The sequence below is a fragment of the Vulpes vulpes genome, chromosome 3 (assembly GCF_048418805.1).
Source record: "Vulpes vulpes isolate BD-2025 chromosome 3, VulVul3, whole genome shotgun sequence".
Classification (NCBI taxonomy): Eukaryota; Metazoa; Chordata; class Mammalia; order Carnivora; family Canidae; genus Vulpes; species Vulpes vulpes.
Genome location: NC_132782.1, coordinates 14,020,509 through 14,040,726, shown reverse-complemented (window position 1 = coordinate 14,040,726; position 20,218 = coordinate 14,020,509). Strand labels below are relative to the sequence as shown.

The 20,218-nt window shown below is 37.2% G+C and overlaps 1 protein-coding gene across 7 annotated transcripts in view; it reads left to right on the top strand.

Moving 5' to 3' along the window:
- STK39 (serine/threonine kinase 39) overlaps positions 1 to 20,218 on the top strand; it is a 437,393-nt gene that overhangs the window by 117,696 nt on the left and 299,479 nt on the right. The gene's annotated exons all lie outside the window — the stretch shown is intronic.

Genomic DNA, 20,218 nt, shown 5'->3' with positions numbered 1-20,218 from the left:
ATCCTGTAAGGAGTGGGACAAAATAAAGATGAACAGAAAGAGAATAGGGGCACCTGAGTGACTCAGTGGTTGAGCGTCTGCCTTTGGCCCACGGCGTGATCCCGGGGTCCTGGGAGCAAGTCCCGCATCTGGCTGCCTGCGAGGAGCCTGCTTCTCCCTCTGCCTGTGTTTCCACCTTTCTCTATGTGTCTCTCATGAATAAAGAAACAAAATCTTTAAAAAAAAAAAGAAAGAAAGAAAGAGGGACGCCCAGGTGGCTCAGCAGTTGAGCATCTGCCTTTGACTCAGGGCATGATCTCGGGTTCCTGGGACCAAGTCCCACATTAGGCTCCCTGCATGGAGCCTGCTTCTCCTCCCTCTGCCTGTGTCTCTGCCTCTCTTTCTCTGTCTCTCATTAATAAATAAATAAAATCTTTAAAAAAAAAAAGAAAAAAAAAGAATAGAGAGATAAAGGTTGGATCAGAAGGAGATAGGAGCCCAATATCTGCAGAAATAACAGTGGGATCTTTTTTAACACAAGATTTTCTAATATTCACTTTACAATTGTATTAGTCTAAGGCAAATTTCTTTGTTCTTGTAAGTCTTCATGGAATCGGATACACTCACAAATGCCTTGCATGTTTTCTTTTTCATTTTGTTTTGTTTAATGGAAATTAAGAGAATTTTTATCTGGGTCAAGAAGAATGGCACATTTAGTAGGCTGAGATGATCCCTCAACCTAACAAATCCAGTGGGAGGGGAGTTCAAAGCCATACAAGTCTCCTGGGGATTCGCAGACACATTGGGATTTTTAGAGTGCATGAAGTGGGGAGAGGAGGCCTGTCGGCCCTGGGCCCATTGTCCACAGATCCTTCCCTTTCCTGCCCTTGCTCTCTGGCGCAGAGGGAGGCTGGCTGTGAACTCAATTTCCCAGACTCCTGTGGCTGCGGCTAATAGCTGGGCTCTGTGGATTGGTGTGCTGGAGGGGCTCAGAGGATTGAAAGAAGGAGAGGCCAGGCTCTCTCTCCCCTTCACCCCCCGCCTTGTGCTGCTTTCTTCCAGCACCTGCTCGTAGGGTAGGGGGGATTCCAGGCCGGCAGGCCCAGCAGGATCCCGATTTCCCTTAGGTGACCTTGCACCCTGCCTTGTAACACTGCCTCTTCCCTCTGTCCTTCCAGCCTGCACAGGGTAGAGACTCCCTTCTGTTGCTAATCTCCAGGTTGCTCTAAGATCCCCATTTTGGCTTCCCAGCTTTTTTTTTTTATTTCTGTGGATCACCAATGGTCGGCACTAGAGACTCTCTGTCTAAATATTCAGGTGGTCTCTGTTTCCAGGTTAGACTTTGGCTGAAACACCATGTGGATTACATACCCAGACAAAAATGCTACTTATGGACTTCGAGAAAATTCAAGACTATCTCGATAGTCTTCTTCCATTTAATATTGTACAAGTATCTGATATAAGTCTTGCTTTCGTTCTTTAATTGATCATCTTCCTCTAACCTGACTTGGTGTACTTTTAGGGCTTTTTCTCTTTAATTTTTTAAGTAATCTCTATGGCCAATGTGGAACTGAACTCACAACCCGAGATCAAGAGTTGCACAATCCACTGACTGAGCCAGCCAGCCACCCCTCCCTTTAATTTTTACATTTAAGTTTCTTTATGATTCATCTAAGCACCTGTGGCCCTTAATTAATTTGTGAATGATACTTGCTGAATTCTATTTCTAGACTTACATGCTTTTCCCCACCAGGTTACAAACATTTTCCCTTATTTTTCTTTGTTGTTTTTCTTCTATCTGCTCTTTTCTTTCTAGAATTCCTATTAAGCAGATGTTAAATCTTTGAATTCTATATTTAACCTGTTCTTTCAAGACTTTGAATTTATCTTTTCCCTTTTAAATTCCAGGAACTTTTCTTGAACATGTTTCCTAATTCCCTGAATCATTACTCTAACACCTTCAGTTTGCTTTTTATCTCCTCTTATTGTTTATAATTCAGCAATTGTGATTTGCATTTCCAAGAGCACTTTCCTCTCTCAGTTCTTTTCTTTTTTTTCTCAATTATTTTCTTTTTCATGACCTGTTACAGTTTCCTCAATGTACTGCCTCTATGAAACTTGTGGCAAGAATACAATTTTTCAAATATTCTCCTTTCTCAGGAAAAGCTTAATGTGATGATTCAGATTGGTTCTTGCTTTTGAAAAATGTTACAGCATTTTCTATAGTTGATGATATTCTCTATTCGATCATTCTAACTGAAGTGGGGGTCTACTCATACTGCTGATAATAATGGTTACTGTTTGTTGTGCACTTATTACGAGGTAGGATTTGCACTAAATAATCTACACACACCATTTTGTTTAATTTTCACAACTCGGAGCTAAATATTATCATGTTCATAACCCATGACCATTGCAAGTTCTCTGCCTCTCCACGTGAATAAAGCTGCTTCACACAGAACTCTGCTCACAGGCCAATCTAGCCGTTTGCAAGGAAAGAATTCTTAACTACAAAATAGTGAATTTCCTTCACTTGTGTGGGAGACTGAGTTTCCCAGTCACTGCCTCTGAGTTGAAAGTTTTCTATCATCCACAGCTGCATTCCAGGTTATTTTAGGTTCTCAGGTCACTAGCTGAGCTGTTCCGCTTTGCTCTTCTAGCCAATCCCCATCATAGTAGGTAAGACTTCACACACCCTTTAGACCTTTAGGTAAAGACACATACTACATGTTTACCAAGCTTCCAGAAACTCTATAAACAATTCATAGCACTGGGGCATTGGAACCAATTCTGGTTCATCAAACTGTGTAGGTTCCTGTTCCAAAGTCTCAGATCCAACACAAGTAATACTCCGGTACTGAACGCCCATTCAGCTTAGGCGTCCAGCATTTTGTGGGAACACAGAGTGATAGAGGGGAAAATATGGTGGGATGCTTGCATTTCATGTCACCTGTAGCTGTGTGAGAATACCTGGGGTCTGATCCCAATTTGTTGCCTCACTATTACCCTCATCGTCGGTAAGCCATGATCTGATCCCTGCTCGTTTTCTGACACTGCCACGCTTGCCATATGAAGGCTAAATCCAAGCCAGATTAATGAGTGAACCAGCTGCATAGGTATTTGGCTGCCAAGAATGTGGGGGGCCATACTGGTCAGCTCCTGCTGCACAATAAATCTCAAAATTTAGTGGCTACAAATGACAATTATTTACTTTCACTTGTGTGTCTGCAGGCTGGTTGGGCATTGGCTTATCTATGCTAGGTTAGTTTAATGATTCCATTAATTTTGGCTGGGTTTGCTCTTAAGTCTGTGGGTCAACCAATAGGGCAGCTCTGCTCTACTCATTTCTCATTCTCTTTGGGCCAGTGGGGGGTAAGGCTGAAGGCCGAGATGCAAGAGGAAATGCAGAAATATGCACAGGCTTCTTTGGCCTATGCTCACCTTCAGATCTCGGGTTGTGAGTTCAGTTCCACATTGGCCATAGAGATTACTTAAAAAATTAAAGAGAAAAAGCCCTAAAAGTACACCAAGTCAGGTTAGAGGAAGATTATCAATTAAAGAACAAAAGTAAGACTTATATCAGATACTTGTACAATATTAAATGGAAGAAGACTATCGAGAGTCTTGATTATTTCAAAGGGATATGATTTTCAACCAAGAATTGTAAAATATTTGCAATTTTGCAAATCTGACAGGTAATAAACTACATCTCGGTTTAGTTTTATTTTATTTTATTTTAAGATTTTATTTATTTATTCATGAGAGACACAGAGAGAGAGAGAGACAGAGACAGAGACACAGGCAGAGGGAGAAGCAGTCTCCATGCTGGGAGCCCAACGCGGGACTCCATCCCAGGACTCCAGGATCGCGCCCTGGGCCAAAGGCAGACGCCAAACCTCTGAGCCACCCAGGGATCCCCCTCAGTTTAGTTTTAATTTGCATTTTTCTTAGTATAAAAAAAGAAAAGCATCTTTTCATATGTATTTCCTTTTCTGTGAACTGTCTGTTCTTATCCTATGCCCATTTGTTACTTGGGCTCTGTTTTGCTTCTTAACTGTTAGAGACTTTTAAATATTGGGGAGATAAGCACACTTTGTAGTATTAGCTGGAAATATTTTTCTAGTTTATTACATATACTTCTTAAAACTATTCCAGGCAATCAAAGATTGGCCAAAAGTATGAAGAAAATAAAATATGGCAAGTACAGTTCAAATAATTAGTAGCAATTAATAAAACCTGCAGTTGTGATCCAAATAATTGACAAGAAAGTATGGTTATAAAATTTAATATACATTTTAAACATAATTATTTAATAATAATACACATGAAGTGCCTGGCTGGCTCAGTTGGTGGAACATGAAATTCTTGATCTCAGGGTTGTGAATTCAAGCCCACGTTGGGCATAGAGCTTACTTTTAAAAAATTGAAAAAAAAAACACATAAAAAATAAAACTTGGAGCTTAAAGGCCTGAGTAATCCCACCAAAAAGGCAATGGAAATGGGAGGAAAGAATAAAATATCTAAATCATCAAACTTTATGGATATATGTTGATATTGGTAGTAAAATATATGTTCAAATTTATTTTCCTAAAATTAATTAATTAATTAAGATAAAGATTTATTTATTTTGGAGAGAGAGAGCATAAGCAGGAGGGGCAGAGGAAGAGAGAATCTCAAGCAGACCTGACACTGAGCAAGGAGCCTGATGCAGGGCTTGATCTTAGGACCTGAGCGAAAACAGTCAGATGCTTAAATGACTGTACCACCCAAGTGCCCCTATTTTCCTAAAAAAAAAAAATTAAGGATTTTATTTATTTATTTGACATAGAGATGGAAGAGCCAGAGAGCACAGGCAGGAGGAATGGTAGAGAGAGAAGAAGAAGCAAGCTCCCTGTTCCTCAGGGAGCCAGATGCAGGGACTCAATCCCAGAACCCTGTGATCATGACCTGAGCCCAAGGCAGATGCCCAATCAACTGAGCCACCCAGGCACCCCTATTTCCCTAAAATTTAAAGGTAACTCTTACAAGTTTCCTAGACTGTTGTAACAAATTATTACAAATGTGATGGTTTAAAACAACTGTGAGTTTAGTCACTCACAGTTTTGGGGGCCATTTTCACTAGGCAGAAATCATGGTATTGGCAGGGCTGCACACCCTCCAGAGGCTCTAGGGGAGAATCTGTTTCTCTTCAAAGCTTCTGGTAAAAGCCAGCATGCCTTGAGTTGTGGCCGCATCATCCCAATTTCTGCCTCAGTGGCTACATTGTCTTTGTGTGCTCTCTCTCTCTCTCTGTCTCCTTCTGTGAAATCTTTCTCTTGTAAGGACTCTTCTGATTGTATTTAGAGCTAACTCATATAATACAGGATAATCTCTCCATCTCAAAATCCTTAACATTATACCTGCAAATATCCCTTTTCTTTACAGGGTAACATTTACAGCTTCCAGGGGATTTTGGGAGGGTGGGGGTATTATTTTGTCTATCACCATAACCATTAAGAAAATGAACATTTCATATCACCAAATGAGGAAAAAAGAAAAGCAAGGATACTAACCCAAAATAGCAAATGATTTTGAAAAAAATAACAGGAAGTATAATGTAAATTAAAAGTTAAGGAGAACCAAATATATCCATTTTCAAAGTATATGCAAATAGCTTGAATTCTATTATAAAATGAAAAATATCCTTGGATAGGATCAGAAAACCATCTCCAAGTATAAGCTAATAATGAGAGGCCCAATTAAAATAACAAAAAGAAATAAAAAATAAAGTTATGGGCAAGAGATAAAACAAAGAAAGAAAAAGTGGCATAATTCATGTGAAAAGAGAACTCAAAACAAAAATAATTAAATGAATGGGGCACCTGGCTAGCTCAGTCAATAGAGCATGTAACTCTTGATCTAGAGGTCATGGATGCCAGCCCCATGTTAGGGGTAGAGTTTACTTTTAAAATAAAAAAAAAATAATTAAATGGAGCAAAGAATCATTTTATATTGATTACAAGTAAAATCCACAACAAAAATACAGTATTTAATAATGTCTGTATGCCAAATGACATACTTTAACAATATATAAATGATTGGCAAATACAACTAAAACCCTAGTGAGAATATTTTAAATACCTCCAGCTGTTTTTATAGATCAATTAGACAACAAATAATCAATGAAATAGAGAAATTGAAAAAGCCAGTATAATTACAAAGATACACAGAAATTTCTTTGAGTCAGTTCTGCCAGATGCCACTTAAGGCTCTCATTTGTAGTATTTGCCCATTTCTGTGGTGTAAATACTCCCAACCATGGCTGATTTCAACCATTGTTAGCTTACCATTGTTAGCAACCAGTGTGAAGACACTGAAGGCAAAGTTGGGAAGGTGTACACAATCGACTCCCACAGCAAGTATGAGTTGGCTCCAGCATATGATTGATGCATTTCATTACTTAGATAACAAGCATATTTTGTTTAATGAAGAAGGTTAACAAGCTTTCTGTGTTACACAAGCCTCATGGATAAACAGTGCATTCTTCGGAGACATTAACTAAAACTTTAAAGATAAACAGCTGAATATCACAAAAATCCAATTGTTCCTGTCATCAAACATGAAACATTATCATCAGTCCCTGATAATAATGCTAATGGGAACAGAGCACATATAGACGTAAGCTTGTTGCTCCTTCCGGCTCATTTCCTTGCTTATTATATTTTTGTGGCCACCAGAATATAAATAAATGTAAAAAGAATAATTTCAACCTAGAAGTTCAGTACTTATGTCTACAGATTATTTTCTTCACAAAGCTTCTTACCAGATAAAATTCTCATCAGATAAAACTTAGTCTATATTTTAAAAAATTTATATGCACATACTCACACATTAAAGATTTACACCCTACTGAGTATACATTTCCTTTGAATATTCATTGTTGGTCAGTGTGCAGTTTGACAATCACAAATGGTGAAAAAATTTAGGGAGGACATGATGGTATTGAACTTGAAATATAGAGGAATGTCCCTACAAATGTAGAAACTATTGCTCGTTAGTTTTATGGTGGGGGAATATTGATCCAAGGGAAGAGGAGAGAAACAGAAGCAGACCTTTTATGGGAAGAGAAGAAATTTAGATTGGAAAATGGTCAGAAGAAAAATGTTCTAGGCTAATGATGAGTATATAAATGTATTTGCTTACAGGGTTTATAAGCATATAATTATGTAATTATGTATGCTCAGATGTATTATGTATTACATGGCAATGGAAACAGAATATAGTAAATGAGTGGATTTATGAGAACACGTCTTGGTCAATTAGATGTACAAAGACACTGGCAGGACAAGGAAGAAGCAACTACTTGTTTATTATCCTGCAACCACAGCTGGCACTCCATGAAATTGGAGCAAAGGGTACAGCTGAGAGTGAACTATTTAGACACCATTCTAACTGCCCAAACAATTAAGGTTAGATCCAAATGAAAACCCAAACTAACAGTCACTTATACAAGACTGAAATGAATACTTCTTTCTTACAGAGTCTGGACAGGTGGTCCCGGGCAAGACATGCTTTTGTGACAAAGACCTGAGCTCCTTCTACTTACTCCTCTGGATGTGGCCTTAACTTTATGATTCTAGGTGGTAGTAACTTGTGCTAAGCCACCAAATGAAGGAAAGGATGAAAGAGAGACAAAGAATGTTTAGGAGTTGTCTCTTAAGGAAGGTTACCGGAAGCTGCCATACTGTATTTCCTTCTGTCTCATTGCCTACATGACTAAATTTAGAAGAAAGGGAGACTTAGAAATGTCTTCTTTGCTCCTGACTGCCATGGACTCAGCCAGATATTTTATTATTGTGGAAGAGGAGAAGGCCTATTGAGGGGCACCTAGGGTTACTGATGAATACTGCCTTTGAAACTACCAAGAACATTCTACTACAGATTTTTTTGGTATATTTTTAAATCGGAGCTCGATTTGCCAACATATAGTATAACGCCCAGTGCTCATCCCGTCAAGTGCCCCACTCAGTGCCTGTCACCCAGTCATCCCATCCCCCCACTTACTACAGTAGATTAAGGGACTTTCTCCCATGTTACATTTTAAAATGAAAAATAGTGAAATGTGGAAGCTGGTGAGGTGAGATGAAGAACATTCCAGATGAGGGAACATTCTGGGTCAGCTTGATCAAGAACATCCTGGACTAGTTACCTGACTTATTTTTATTTAATTTTAATTCCAGTTAGCTGACGTACAATGTTATATTAGTTTCAGGTGTACAGTATAGTGAGTCAACACTTCCAAACATCACCCGGTGCTCATTACAAGTGCCCTCCTAAATCCCATGACCTAGTTAACACACTCCCACCTCCCCCGGGTAAGCAACAGTTTGTTCTTTGTAGCTAAGAGTCTGTTTCTTGGTTTCTCTCTCTCTCTTTCTTTCCCCTTTTGCTTGCTTGTTTTATTTCTTAAATTCCACATATGAGTGAAATCATATGGTAGTTGTTTTTCTCTGACTAACTTATTTTGCTTAGCATTATATTCTCTAGCTCCATTCATGTCATGGCAAATGGCAAGACTTCACTCCTTTTTTTGGCTAATACTCCATTGTGTATATATGTCTTCTTTACCTGTTCATCTGTCAGTGCACTCTTGAGTTGCTTCCATATCTTGGCTGTTTTAAATAATGCTGTTGTACACACAGGGATATATGTATCCGTATGAATTTGTGTCTTTGTATTCTTTGGGTAGATACCAAGTGTTGTGATTGCTGGATCATGGGGTAGTTCTCTTTTAACTTTTTGAGGAGTTTTCATATTGTTTCCCACAGTGGCTACACCACTTGGCATTCCCACCAGCAGTGCAAGAGGGTTCCTTTTTCTTCACATCCTCGCCAACACCTGTTGTCTTTTGTGTTTTTGATTTTAGCCATTCTGACAGGTGTGCAGTGATATCCCATTGTTTTGGTTTGCATTTCCCTGATGATAAATGATGATGAGAATCTTTTCTTATGTCTAGTAGCCATTTAGATGTCTTCTTTGGAGAAATGTCTGTTTATGTCTACTGTCCATTTTTTAATTGGGTTATTTGATTTTGGATGTTGAGATGTATAAGTTCTTTATTATTTTGAACACTAACCGTTTATTGGATATGTCATTTGCAAGTATCTTCTCCCATTCAGTAGCTTGCCTTTTAGTTTTGTTGTTGCCTTCACTGTGCAGAAGCTTTTTATTTTGATGTAGTTCCAATAGTTAATTTTGCTTTTATTTCCCTTACCTCAGGAGACATATCCAGAAAGAAGTTGCTACAGCCCATATCAGAGACGTTACTACCTGTACTCTCTTTAAGGATTGTTATGGTTTCAGATCTCACATTTAAGTCTTTAGTCTATTTTGAGTTTGTGTATGGTGTAATGAAGGGGTCTAGTTTCATTCTTTTGCATGTAGCTGACCAGTTTTCCCAGCACCATTTGTTGAAGAGACCATCTTTTTCCCATCTGATATTCTTTCCTGTTTTGTCAAGGATTAATCGACCATATACTTGTGGGTTTGTTTCTGGGTTTTCTGTTCTGTTCCATTAATCAACATGCCTATTTTTGTTCCGTGCCATACTGTTTTGATTACTATTACTTTATAATGTAACTTGAAGTCTGGATTTCTGATGCCTCTAATTTTGCTTTTCTTTTTCAAGATTGCTTTGGCTAGTCAGGATCTTTTGTGATACCATTCAAATTTTAAGGTTGCTTGTCCTAGTTCTGTGGAAAATGCTGTTGGTATTTTGAAAGGGACTGCATTCAATCTGTAGATTATTTTGGGTAGTTACTTGACTTTTAATTAATGTAGTGTATTTGAAGTGTGGTCCATAGACCAATAGGGGCAGCAGCAATCTGAAAGATTGGCAAAAATGCAAATCTTGGGCCTCACTCCAGACCTAATGAATCAGAATTTCTGGAGAGGGGGTGGGACACAGGAATTGATGTTATATTAAGCACCCCCGGAGACTTTTAAGCACTAAAAGAAGCATCGTGTTAGTAGATGGACTTGAATAATGTGACTAAACCAATTGTTTTTTAATCCAACTTCTTCCCTGATCTTGTCACTATCCTTGCATAAAATATTAGGTGGAACTGGAAACAGATTTATTTATTTATTTAGTAAATTTAGTAAAATAAAAATAGAATATTTATATATTTATAAAAATAAGAATAAATTCTCCCACATATATAGTATATATAGTATTATATATAGTAGCATTTAGTGTGTATATATATATATATATATAGTAGTATTTCTGTATATGTATGTATCTATCAATAGATATATCTATTTACTGGTGTTACGCTTTTTTAAAAAATGTTTTTAAACACCTTTTAAAAAAAGATTTTTAATTTATTTATTCATAGAGATAGAGAGAGAGAGAGAGAGAGAGAGGCAGAGACGCAGGCATCATACAGACAGCCTGACATGGGACTCGATCCCGGGTCTCCAGGATCACACCCTGAGCTGCAGGCGGCGCTAAACCGCTGCGCCACCGGGGCTGCCCTGGTGTTATTCTTGATGTGGAAAAATTAGACACTTTCAGTGCAACCGGTTCTTACTATTATTTACTATTTTTTTCAGATTTATCCAATAAAATTAATCCCAAAATAAAAATAGACTGATAAATACAGGAAGGGGTGGTACAAATTTATCATTATTTATAAATATGATTGCCTTTTTAGAGAAATAACTTGCTTGAAAGAATTATGTAAAAACCTAGCATTATAAATATGCCAGATGTTTCCACAGTCTAATTTAGTTAATTAATGATATTAAGGTAAAATCTCAAAGCAATTTTTAAGAAAAATAAAACAGAATTATCCTAATCTCTGAGCAAAGATAGCTATGAAAATTCTGAAAAAAAAAAATAGAACCTTGGTTTTCCTTTTATGCACAAAGAAGAGAAAATACAGTATTACAGTAGCCATGCCAGACTAGGAAGGCAAAACAGCAGAGCCAAATGAAAAATAGAAAATCAGGGGCACCTGGGTGGCTCAGTGGTTGAGCATCTGCTTTTGGCTCAGGTCTTGATCTCAGGGTGCATTGGGCTCCCTGCATGGAGCCTGCTTCTCCCTTTGCCTATGTCTCTGCCTCTCTCTGTGTGTGTCTCGTGAATAAATAAATAAAATCTTTAAAAAAAATAGAAAATCAGACATATACATAATAAATGTGTGATAAAAAGAACATTTTAAGCTAGTAAAGAATGAAGGACTTAGACAATAAATAAAGTTCATACCCTTGACACTATTCATATGCTTTTGACTCAGAGATATGTATATGAATAGGTATCCCAAATATTTATAAATATGTTTTTAATACATGACAACAGTGGCAATTTATAGTGAGAGAAGGTATAGTTTATTGAATTCATGGCACCAGGATTATTGATTATATGGGAAAATTGTGTTCATACTTCTTGTCAAACAAATAGCATATTCTGGAAGGATTGAAACATTAACATTTAATGGAGAGAAATACAAATACAAATTAAAATGAGATATTTTCTTACACCTACCAGATAGAAAGTTTGAAATCACACTATGTTGATGAAGAGGTAAGGTCAAGAGGCATTCTTAAATGTTGTATGTGGGTATATAAATTGTTATAAACCCTTTAGAGGACTACTTGACAATATCCACAAAACTTACAAATACCCTCCTTGACTCACTGTATCAGTGTTCTCCAGGGAAACAGCCAGGAGAACATATGTAAAGAGATTTATTTTGAGGAATTAGTGCAATGATTGTGGGGACTAGCAAATCAAAATATGTAGGACATGCTAGCAGGCTAGAAACTCAGCAGGAGTTAAACCTGCAGTCTTGAGCTAGAATTCTTCCTTTTTCAGAAAACCTCAGTATTTCCCTTTGAGGCCCATCATATTATTGAAGGTAATAGTTTCTTAAAATTACTTAAAGTTAACTCGTTTACAAAATATCTGCACAGCAACACCTAGATTAGTGTTTGGCTCAGTACTATAGCTCATCCAGGTGATACATAAAACTAACCATCACCATCACCAATTTCACCTATAAGAGTTTACTTTAAAAATATATTTGTACAGGCATGCCTCACTGGCTTTGTCAGAAGAGCGCATGAATCTTGATCTCAGGGTTGTGAATTTGAGCCCCACGTTGGGTGTAGAAATGACTTAAAAATAAAATCTTTAAAATATATATATATCCTTGCACATGTAAAATTTCATACATACAAACACACAGAAAATCACTGTAGCATTTTTTATGATAACAATAGACTAAGAACAATGTAAATGTACAGAAAAAAAGAGAACTAGTTAAATATTATATTTACTGAGAGGAAATATTGTTAACTTTAAAAAAAACCAAAATGCCATTTTGTGTGAAAATATCTTTAACAAGAAGTCATGTTCAAATGCACAGTGATATGCAAAGACTATCTCTGCAAGAATATACAAGAAACTGCATAGGTAAGGTAAAGACTAGAACAGAGACTTACCTTTTCTCATGTAATCTTTAGTATCTTTTGAATTCGATAGCTATATTAATTATTCCCAAAATCAAATAGTTAAGAGGTGGACTGGTAATATATCACCACAATGACTAAATTTAAAAAGACTGACACACCGAATGGCAAAGATATGGAGTAACCATAATTGTTATACTTGTTGGTTGGATGCTTTGGAAAAAGTTCTGGCAATTTCTTATAAAATTAGTCTAATAATTTCACACCTGGTATTTACCTAAGAGAAATGAAGCCTATGTCCATAAAAAAATTCAATTATAGAAGAATGTTCATACAGCATTATTCTCAAGAGCCAAAAACCAGAGACAGCTCAGATGTTCATCAACAAGAATGGCTAAAGCTACTGTGGTATAGGCATATGATGGAATATTAGTCGGTAAGAAAATGGTAGAAACTACATGTTATAGACTGAATGTGTGTGTCCTCTCAAAATTGTATGTTAAAACCTGTCTCCCAAGGTGTTGGTATTTGGAAGTAGGGCCTTTGGGAGGCAATTAGATCATGAAGGTAGAGCCTTCATGAATGGGATTAGTGCCTTTATGAGTAAGACTTCAGAGAGCTTCCTCTCTCCTTTTACCACATGAGGATACAATAAGACAAGAGTACAGGAATTAGGAAGCAAACTTTCGCCAGGCCCCAAGTATGCCAATGACTTAATCTTGAACTTCCCAGTCTCCAGAACTATGAAAAATAAATTTCTGTTGTTATAGCAGCCTGAATGGACTAAGATATTACTCAGAGATATAACAGTATAGGTATATTTTAAAAGCATTATGCTGAATTAAATATGTTTTGAACAAAAGACAACATATGATATCATTTTGCTTGTATAAACTTATAGAACAGGCAAGAAATCTATGGTGGAAAAATTAGAATAGTGGTTTCCTCAGAAGGGTAAGAGTGTTTACTAAGAAACAAATGAAGGAGCTTTCTTGTATTAATGGTAACATCCTATATCTTTTTTTTTTTTTTAAGATTTATTTATTTATTTGAGAGAGAGGGTGTGTGCACGTATGCATGGGTGGGAGGGGTGGAGGGAGGGGCAGAGGGAGACATAGAGAATCTTAAGCAGACTTCCCCCACCCTCCCACTGAGCACAGAGCCTGACAGGGAGCTCAATCTCACAACCATGAGATCGGGACCTGAGCCAAAGTCAAGTCGGATGCTTAACTGACGAGCCACGCAGATCTCCCAAGTCCTGTCCTGTATCATGATAGGGGTTTTGGGTTACACGGGTCAAAGCATAGAATGGTACACTAAACATTTAGATATTTCATGTATATAAATTTTACTTTAAAAAGAATCTTAAATAAATATTGAATTCTAATTATATGCATGCACAGTTCACATATTAATTATAAATTAAAAATAAATATTAAATTTACATTTAATTTAAATAGTAAATATATTTTTACCTACCAAAGCAGCAAAAGTTTACGTTTATTTTCAATGTAAATATGCAGTATTGACTGGGGTTCAGTGAAATGGACACTTTTATACACAATTGAAAGGAATGTTAATGTGTAAATAATGTTTATCATATTATTATTTATAAATCTAATTAAAATATTGCCAATTTAAAATATTAGTTCTAGTTAAAGTTAATTGTTATATTAAGATGGAATATTAAACAAACATTTAAAATTATAAAATATCAATTGCATGGGGAAAGTTTTCATAAATGTTTTAAGATAAAGGTTTTATTAGGGACGCCTGGGTGGCTCAGTGATTGAACATCTGCCTTCTGCCCAGGGCATGATCCTGGAGTCCTGGGATCGAGTCCCACATCAGGCTCCCACATGGGGCCTACTTCTCCCTCTGCCTGTGTCTCTGCCTCTCTGTCTCTCATGAATAAATAAATAAAATATTTAAAAATAAATAAAAATAAATTAAAAAAGAATAAGTCAAATTATATAAACTTTTATGTCTATATTTAGAAGGTGGACCAGAAACATACACTAAAATTTTTCAGGTGCTATCTTGCAGTAGTATACCAGATATTATTTTTATTCCATCTCCTGCGTGTCAGTATTTTTCAAATTTTCTACAAATAACATATGTTAAATTTGAAAAGAAAGAAAAAAGTAAGTGCTATTCTTGAAAGGAAATTCTAAGTCGGGAAATTTAAATAAGGTTAACTGAGAATAATAGTTAGCTTTGGCTGCGTAACAAATTTCCCCAAAAGTCTTTTAAACAATAACCATTTATTTAATAAGTGGTTCTGCGGGTCAGCAATGTAGCCTGGGCTCAGCTAGGTGGCTCTTCTTGTCTCAGCTTGGCTAGCCCATTGACTGGGACCAGCTGCCAGGTTGGTTGGGGGTAGCTGGTGGTTGGCCAAGGTGTCTTGGCACTCTTCCATGTTGTTTCTTAACACCCCCCACCCCACCCAGCAGACTAGCCTGGGCTTCTGCACATAGTTACTTGGTAAGTTTCTAACAGAGGTAGTGGAAGTGTCCAAAGACTCTTGAGGTTCTGATGAAACTGTCACACATTGCTTCCATAGCAGTCCATTGGCCAAAGCAAGTCACAAAACCAGCCCAGACTCCGGAGGTAGGAAGAAAGACTCCAACCTGTTAATGGAAGGAGCTGAAAAGTCACACCATGAAGGGATTTGGATACAGGGTGTGAAATAATTTGTGATCCTTTTGCAAATCTATAATATACTGAATGTTAAGGATAAGAATATTATGTAAGATCTCCATCTAGTGTAAAAATAAATTAGCAATAAAATAATAAGCAATCAGCCAATTCATATGTAATTAATTATAAGGTTAATAAAAATTTTAATTTTATGATAGTTATTCAACATGATAAATCAGACCTACAACTTATTATTTCTTTTTTAAGATCTGGAAAACCTTACTCATGCAAAGTTTCATGGGCTTGATTCATTTTAGAAAAAAAGAAAATAGGAAGCAAATATAAGAATTCAAAACCAGACAAAAATATCAAGCAAAGTCCAATTTGTTGTCAATATCAACTATTTTATTGAATTTTTGCCGGTTTGCTTTTACCTTGTTGCAGGAAATTTTAGTCATGAGAAAATTTAGTTGACTTGAGTTTAGGTGAGCAGTACATTCATACATGTATGCACAAGCGTTCACACACAAACACACACACATCCTTATGCAAATTCTTCTCCTCCAAAGAGTAAATCTAACCTAGGCACCCCTTTGAACTTTAGTCAATTGAAAGTTTACATGATGTTAGCATAGCAATGCTGTAGAGCTCTATTTTGTCAAAAAAGTCTAGGAAACTATGTGAATATATACATGTAGAAGTGTATTTTTTGGTACAGATTAACATGTGGTTTAAAAATTCAGAATTTTTTAAATAAATTTATTTTTTATTGGTGTTCAATTTGTCAACATACAGAATAACACCCAGTGCTCATCCCGTCAAGTGCCCACCTCAGTGCCCCAGAATTTTTTTTTAAAGATTTTATTTATTTACTCATGAGACACACACACAGAGAGAGAGAGAGAGAGAGAGAGAGAGAGAGAGGCAGAGACACAGGCAGAGGGAGAAGCAGGCTCCACGCAGGGAGCCCCATGTGGGACCCAATCCCAGGACTCCAGGATCATGCCCTGGGCCGAAGGCAGGTGCTAAACTGCTGAGCCACCCAGGGATCCCCAAAAATTCAGAATTTTAAAATCTGGAGTGTACCTTGAAAATTACCTCTGATCTTAGTCTTATACAGATGAAATAACTGAGGTTCAGGAAATTAAATGATTTAATAACTCTAATGCGGGTAATTTCTGAATCCAATGAAGAATTTAATGAACCTCTGTAGTAGATACAGTGGATTGATGCCTAACATCTATCCCATTTTCCTGTACTGTGGAGACTAAAAAACTAACTGTACTTCCCAGACTCCCTTGCATCTAGGTTCTGGATGTGCTGTAGAATCAACTAATCAGATGCACTTGCCACTGTGAGGCATAGGCTGTGGTTCTGATGCATTTTTTCCCTCTATCATTGCCAAAAACAATGATAGAGGTATTTGCTTTCTTTGTGGGAGTTTTTGCTAAGGTTCCACTGTTCAAAGCCCATGCTACAATGTCTTTTTTAAAAAGATTTTATTTATTAATTTTGAGAGAGAGAGAAAATGGGTAGGGGAGGCAGAGGGAGAGAGAGAATCTCAAGCATACTCCACGCTGAGTGCAGAGCCCACTCAGAGCTCGATTCCACAACTTTGAGATCATGACCTGAGTGGAAATCAAGAGTCAGACACTGATACTGAGCCACCCAGGTGCCCCTCCATGAGGTTTTAATGCAAGATGTAGATTGTTCTTAGCAAGTGTGGCACAATTCTGGAGCCAGCAGCAGTTATGACAACTTCCTGAATATGGTAGGTTCTAATCCTATTGGTTTGCTCACCTTGAAGGCTTATTAGCTACAGAAGTGGAAGAGTGGTTCTGGAACTAGAGGATCCCTGACTATGGAAGATTCAGGAGCTACCCTGGTGCCTATCTTAGTTTGCTACAGCTGCCAGAACAAAAAAAACACAAAACTGGGGTGACTTAAAACAACAAAAATTTATTCTTTTACAGAGGCTAGGAATCTGAAGTCAGTCAGGCCATGCATGCTCCCTCTGAAGGCTCTAGGGGCACCCTTTCCCTACTTCTAGTTTTTTAGTGTTTCAGGCAATTCTTGGCATTCCTTGGCTTACAGATGCATCCCTGCCCTTCTCTGCCTCCAGTTTCACATGTCCTCTCATGTGTCTGTGTCTCTTCTGTTTACTGTTCTTTCAGGACACCAGCCATTCCATTAAGGCCAACCCTAATCCAGAACATCTTAACTTGACTGTATCTGCAAGGTCTCATTTCCAAGTCAGGTCACGTTGACAGGTTTCAGGTAGACATGAATTGTGAGGGGATACTATTCAATGCAATATAGTGCCCCAATACTACAATGTAACTGTGGAATTTTTTCTGAAAGTTCAACCCAGACTCAGTCCTTTTATTCCTTCCCCAAGATCTGAAAGTCTTTTAATATCCTGCAATAAATACCTTACTTTCTAACTAGCTAGAATGTATTCCATTCTTTGTGAATAAACTCTGACAATAAATCTTTATACATATTTTTCCTTAAGTGTTTGGTCATGGTGCTGGTAAAAGGAAATGCTTCCTAATTTGAAACCTAAATTTTTCATAACCAGCTTTTGAAATCTCAAGAGTTTCGTTTTTATTTTATTTTATTTATTTATTTTAAAGATTTTATTTATTCATTCATGAGAGACATATATAGAGAGAGGCAGAGACACAGGCAGAGGGAGAAGCAGGCTCCTTGCAGGGAGCCCGACGTGGGACTCGATCCCGGGTCTCCAGGATCAGGCCCTGGGCCGAAGTCAGTGCTAAACCGCTGAGCTACCTGGGCTGCCCAAGAAATTTGTTTTTAATGGCTATTTCTCAGTCTATCAATAATTACATTCAGAGGAGGTGGAAGAGAACTTTATCAGTTAATTGGGCAAGTAAATTTGTTATCTGAACTTAACAGAAAAGAAAACTAAGGCCCCCCAGAAAGAAATGACTTAATATTTTGCAACTAAAAAGTGAGAGTCTAATAAATTCAACAATAATGTTCTTTCTGTTGCTCTGGTGTTCCAGAGGTACTGTACTGGAGGGGGTGAGGGTAGTTGCAGGATTTTAAGTCTCTGACTGATAGATTAAGATGGCGAAAATGATGTAATGAACCAGCAATGGAACCAATTTAAAAGAAGAACTTCTAAATCTAAGGGAGTATTGTTCCCTTCAAATAAATCACATGGGGAGCTGCAGTGTTGTTTCAAGTATTACCCCAAGTATTTTGAGTCTTTTCTGTTGAAATTGCCATTAGAACTGGAATCACACCCTTTTGAATATCCTCAGTGGCAAGTTTTCTTTTCTTTTAGAAAGTTGCTCTGATTAGAGTTGCTCTGATGTTAAAAACCGGCCAAAAGTTGTTCAGAGCAAAATGTGAATAAAATGGATGATCAAGCAATGATATGTGCAGCACACAATCCCACAAATGTTTTAGACTTTCTGCATAATAAGCTTGCCTGACTGTTTGACCTTGAAGATTAATTCAGCATGGACAATACCATTTATGTTGAAGAAACAAATTAGCATTGTGTTCATTTGTGATTCGGTCAAGCATACTTTCTTAGATGTTTGGTTTCTTGGAGTTCCCCATTTAAGATTTTGGCATCGTCTTTTCAGATCATACTGAAAATATCAAGTTTTATCAAGTTTCTATTGTCCTCACAAAAACATTACTTTGTCCAGCTTCTCTTGAAAGGTCAGAGTAAATGTCAGGTCTTCTCTGTTACTGTTCATCACCTCAGATGCATGGCCCAGTCTTTACAGCATCTTTGCTTTCACTCACATTTTCTTTTGGAATGAAGCTGTTTCCTGGCTCTTAAACATAGAAAAAAGATGCTCATCATCCCTCCAGATGAGAGGAAAAAAAACTAAAATCACACATTTTTTTCACCTACCAGATGGACCCAAATCAGACAGTTCTGTAACCATAGTATACAGCAAAGGGAATCTTCATACATTGTTAGCAGGAGTGTAAATTGGTACAGCCCCTATGGTAGGTTTACAGTATCCTTTTTTTAAAAATGTTTATTTGTTTATGATAGTCACACAGGGAGAGAGAGAGAGAGAGGCAGAGACACAGGCAGAGGGAGAAGCAGGCTCCATGCATCGGGAGCCCGAGGTGGGATTTGATCCCAGGTCTCCAGGGTCGCGCCCTGGGCCAAAGGCAGGTGCCAAACCGGTGCGCCACCCAGGGATCCCTACAGTATCCTTTGAAATTAAAAATGCACATACCCCTTCGTACAGCAATCCTACTTTTAGGAATTTTCCTACAGGTACACTTGTACACATGCAATATCGTATGTGTGCATATTATTCACTGCAGTCGTGTTTGTAACAGTGGAAGAGTTCATTGATAAAAGTCTGGTTAAATCAATCAGGGCACATCCATGTAATGGAATATTAATTAGCTTTTAGGAGGAATACTTATGAAATGTTCTATATCTTGCTTTGGGAAGTGATTATTCTCCTGTATTCAGTTCTCAAAATTGAATCAGTATCAAATTGAATCTTGCATCTTCATGAACGCAAATTATAACTTAGTTAAAAAGTAAAAAGAAAAGATGGATGGCATAGAGTCAGGTCTGAAAAAAAAAAAGGCTCATGACACCTTTTCCAAAACATTTGGTAAGTAAAATAGTGGGTGCGGCTAAGGATCAGTAGGAATTGCCATTTATAAAGAAAATAATATGTTAATATAGTTGCATATGCACGGAGTATCTCTTGAAGGATGCAAGGACAAGGTAATAGTAACTGCTTCTAGGAAAGAAAACCACATGGATGGAAGATGAGGGCAGGAAGGAGTAGTGTTCACTCTGCATACTTTCTATCTCTAACTTTTTATAACTTGTAATGTATATTCAAAAGGAAAGTAATTTTTTTAAATGAAGCTCTTTTGTAATTTTGTCATCAGCCATTATTCCCAATGTTAATTGCTTATTGGAAAAAGCAAGTGCTCTAATTCTGTCAACAGATATATGAGCCTTTGGGTTACGGGATTGCTGCTTTTCACCTCACAAAAATATTCTTGTTATCTTTTAAGAAAATATTTGTGCCAATATAATAATATTCTATTATTTTATGATGTTATTTCCATATGCTCTTTCTTTCCGTATGGAGAGTATTTCACTTGCTGAATTAAA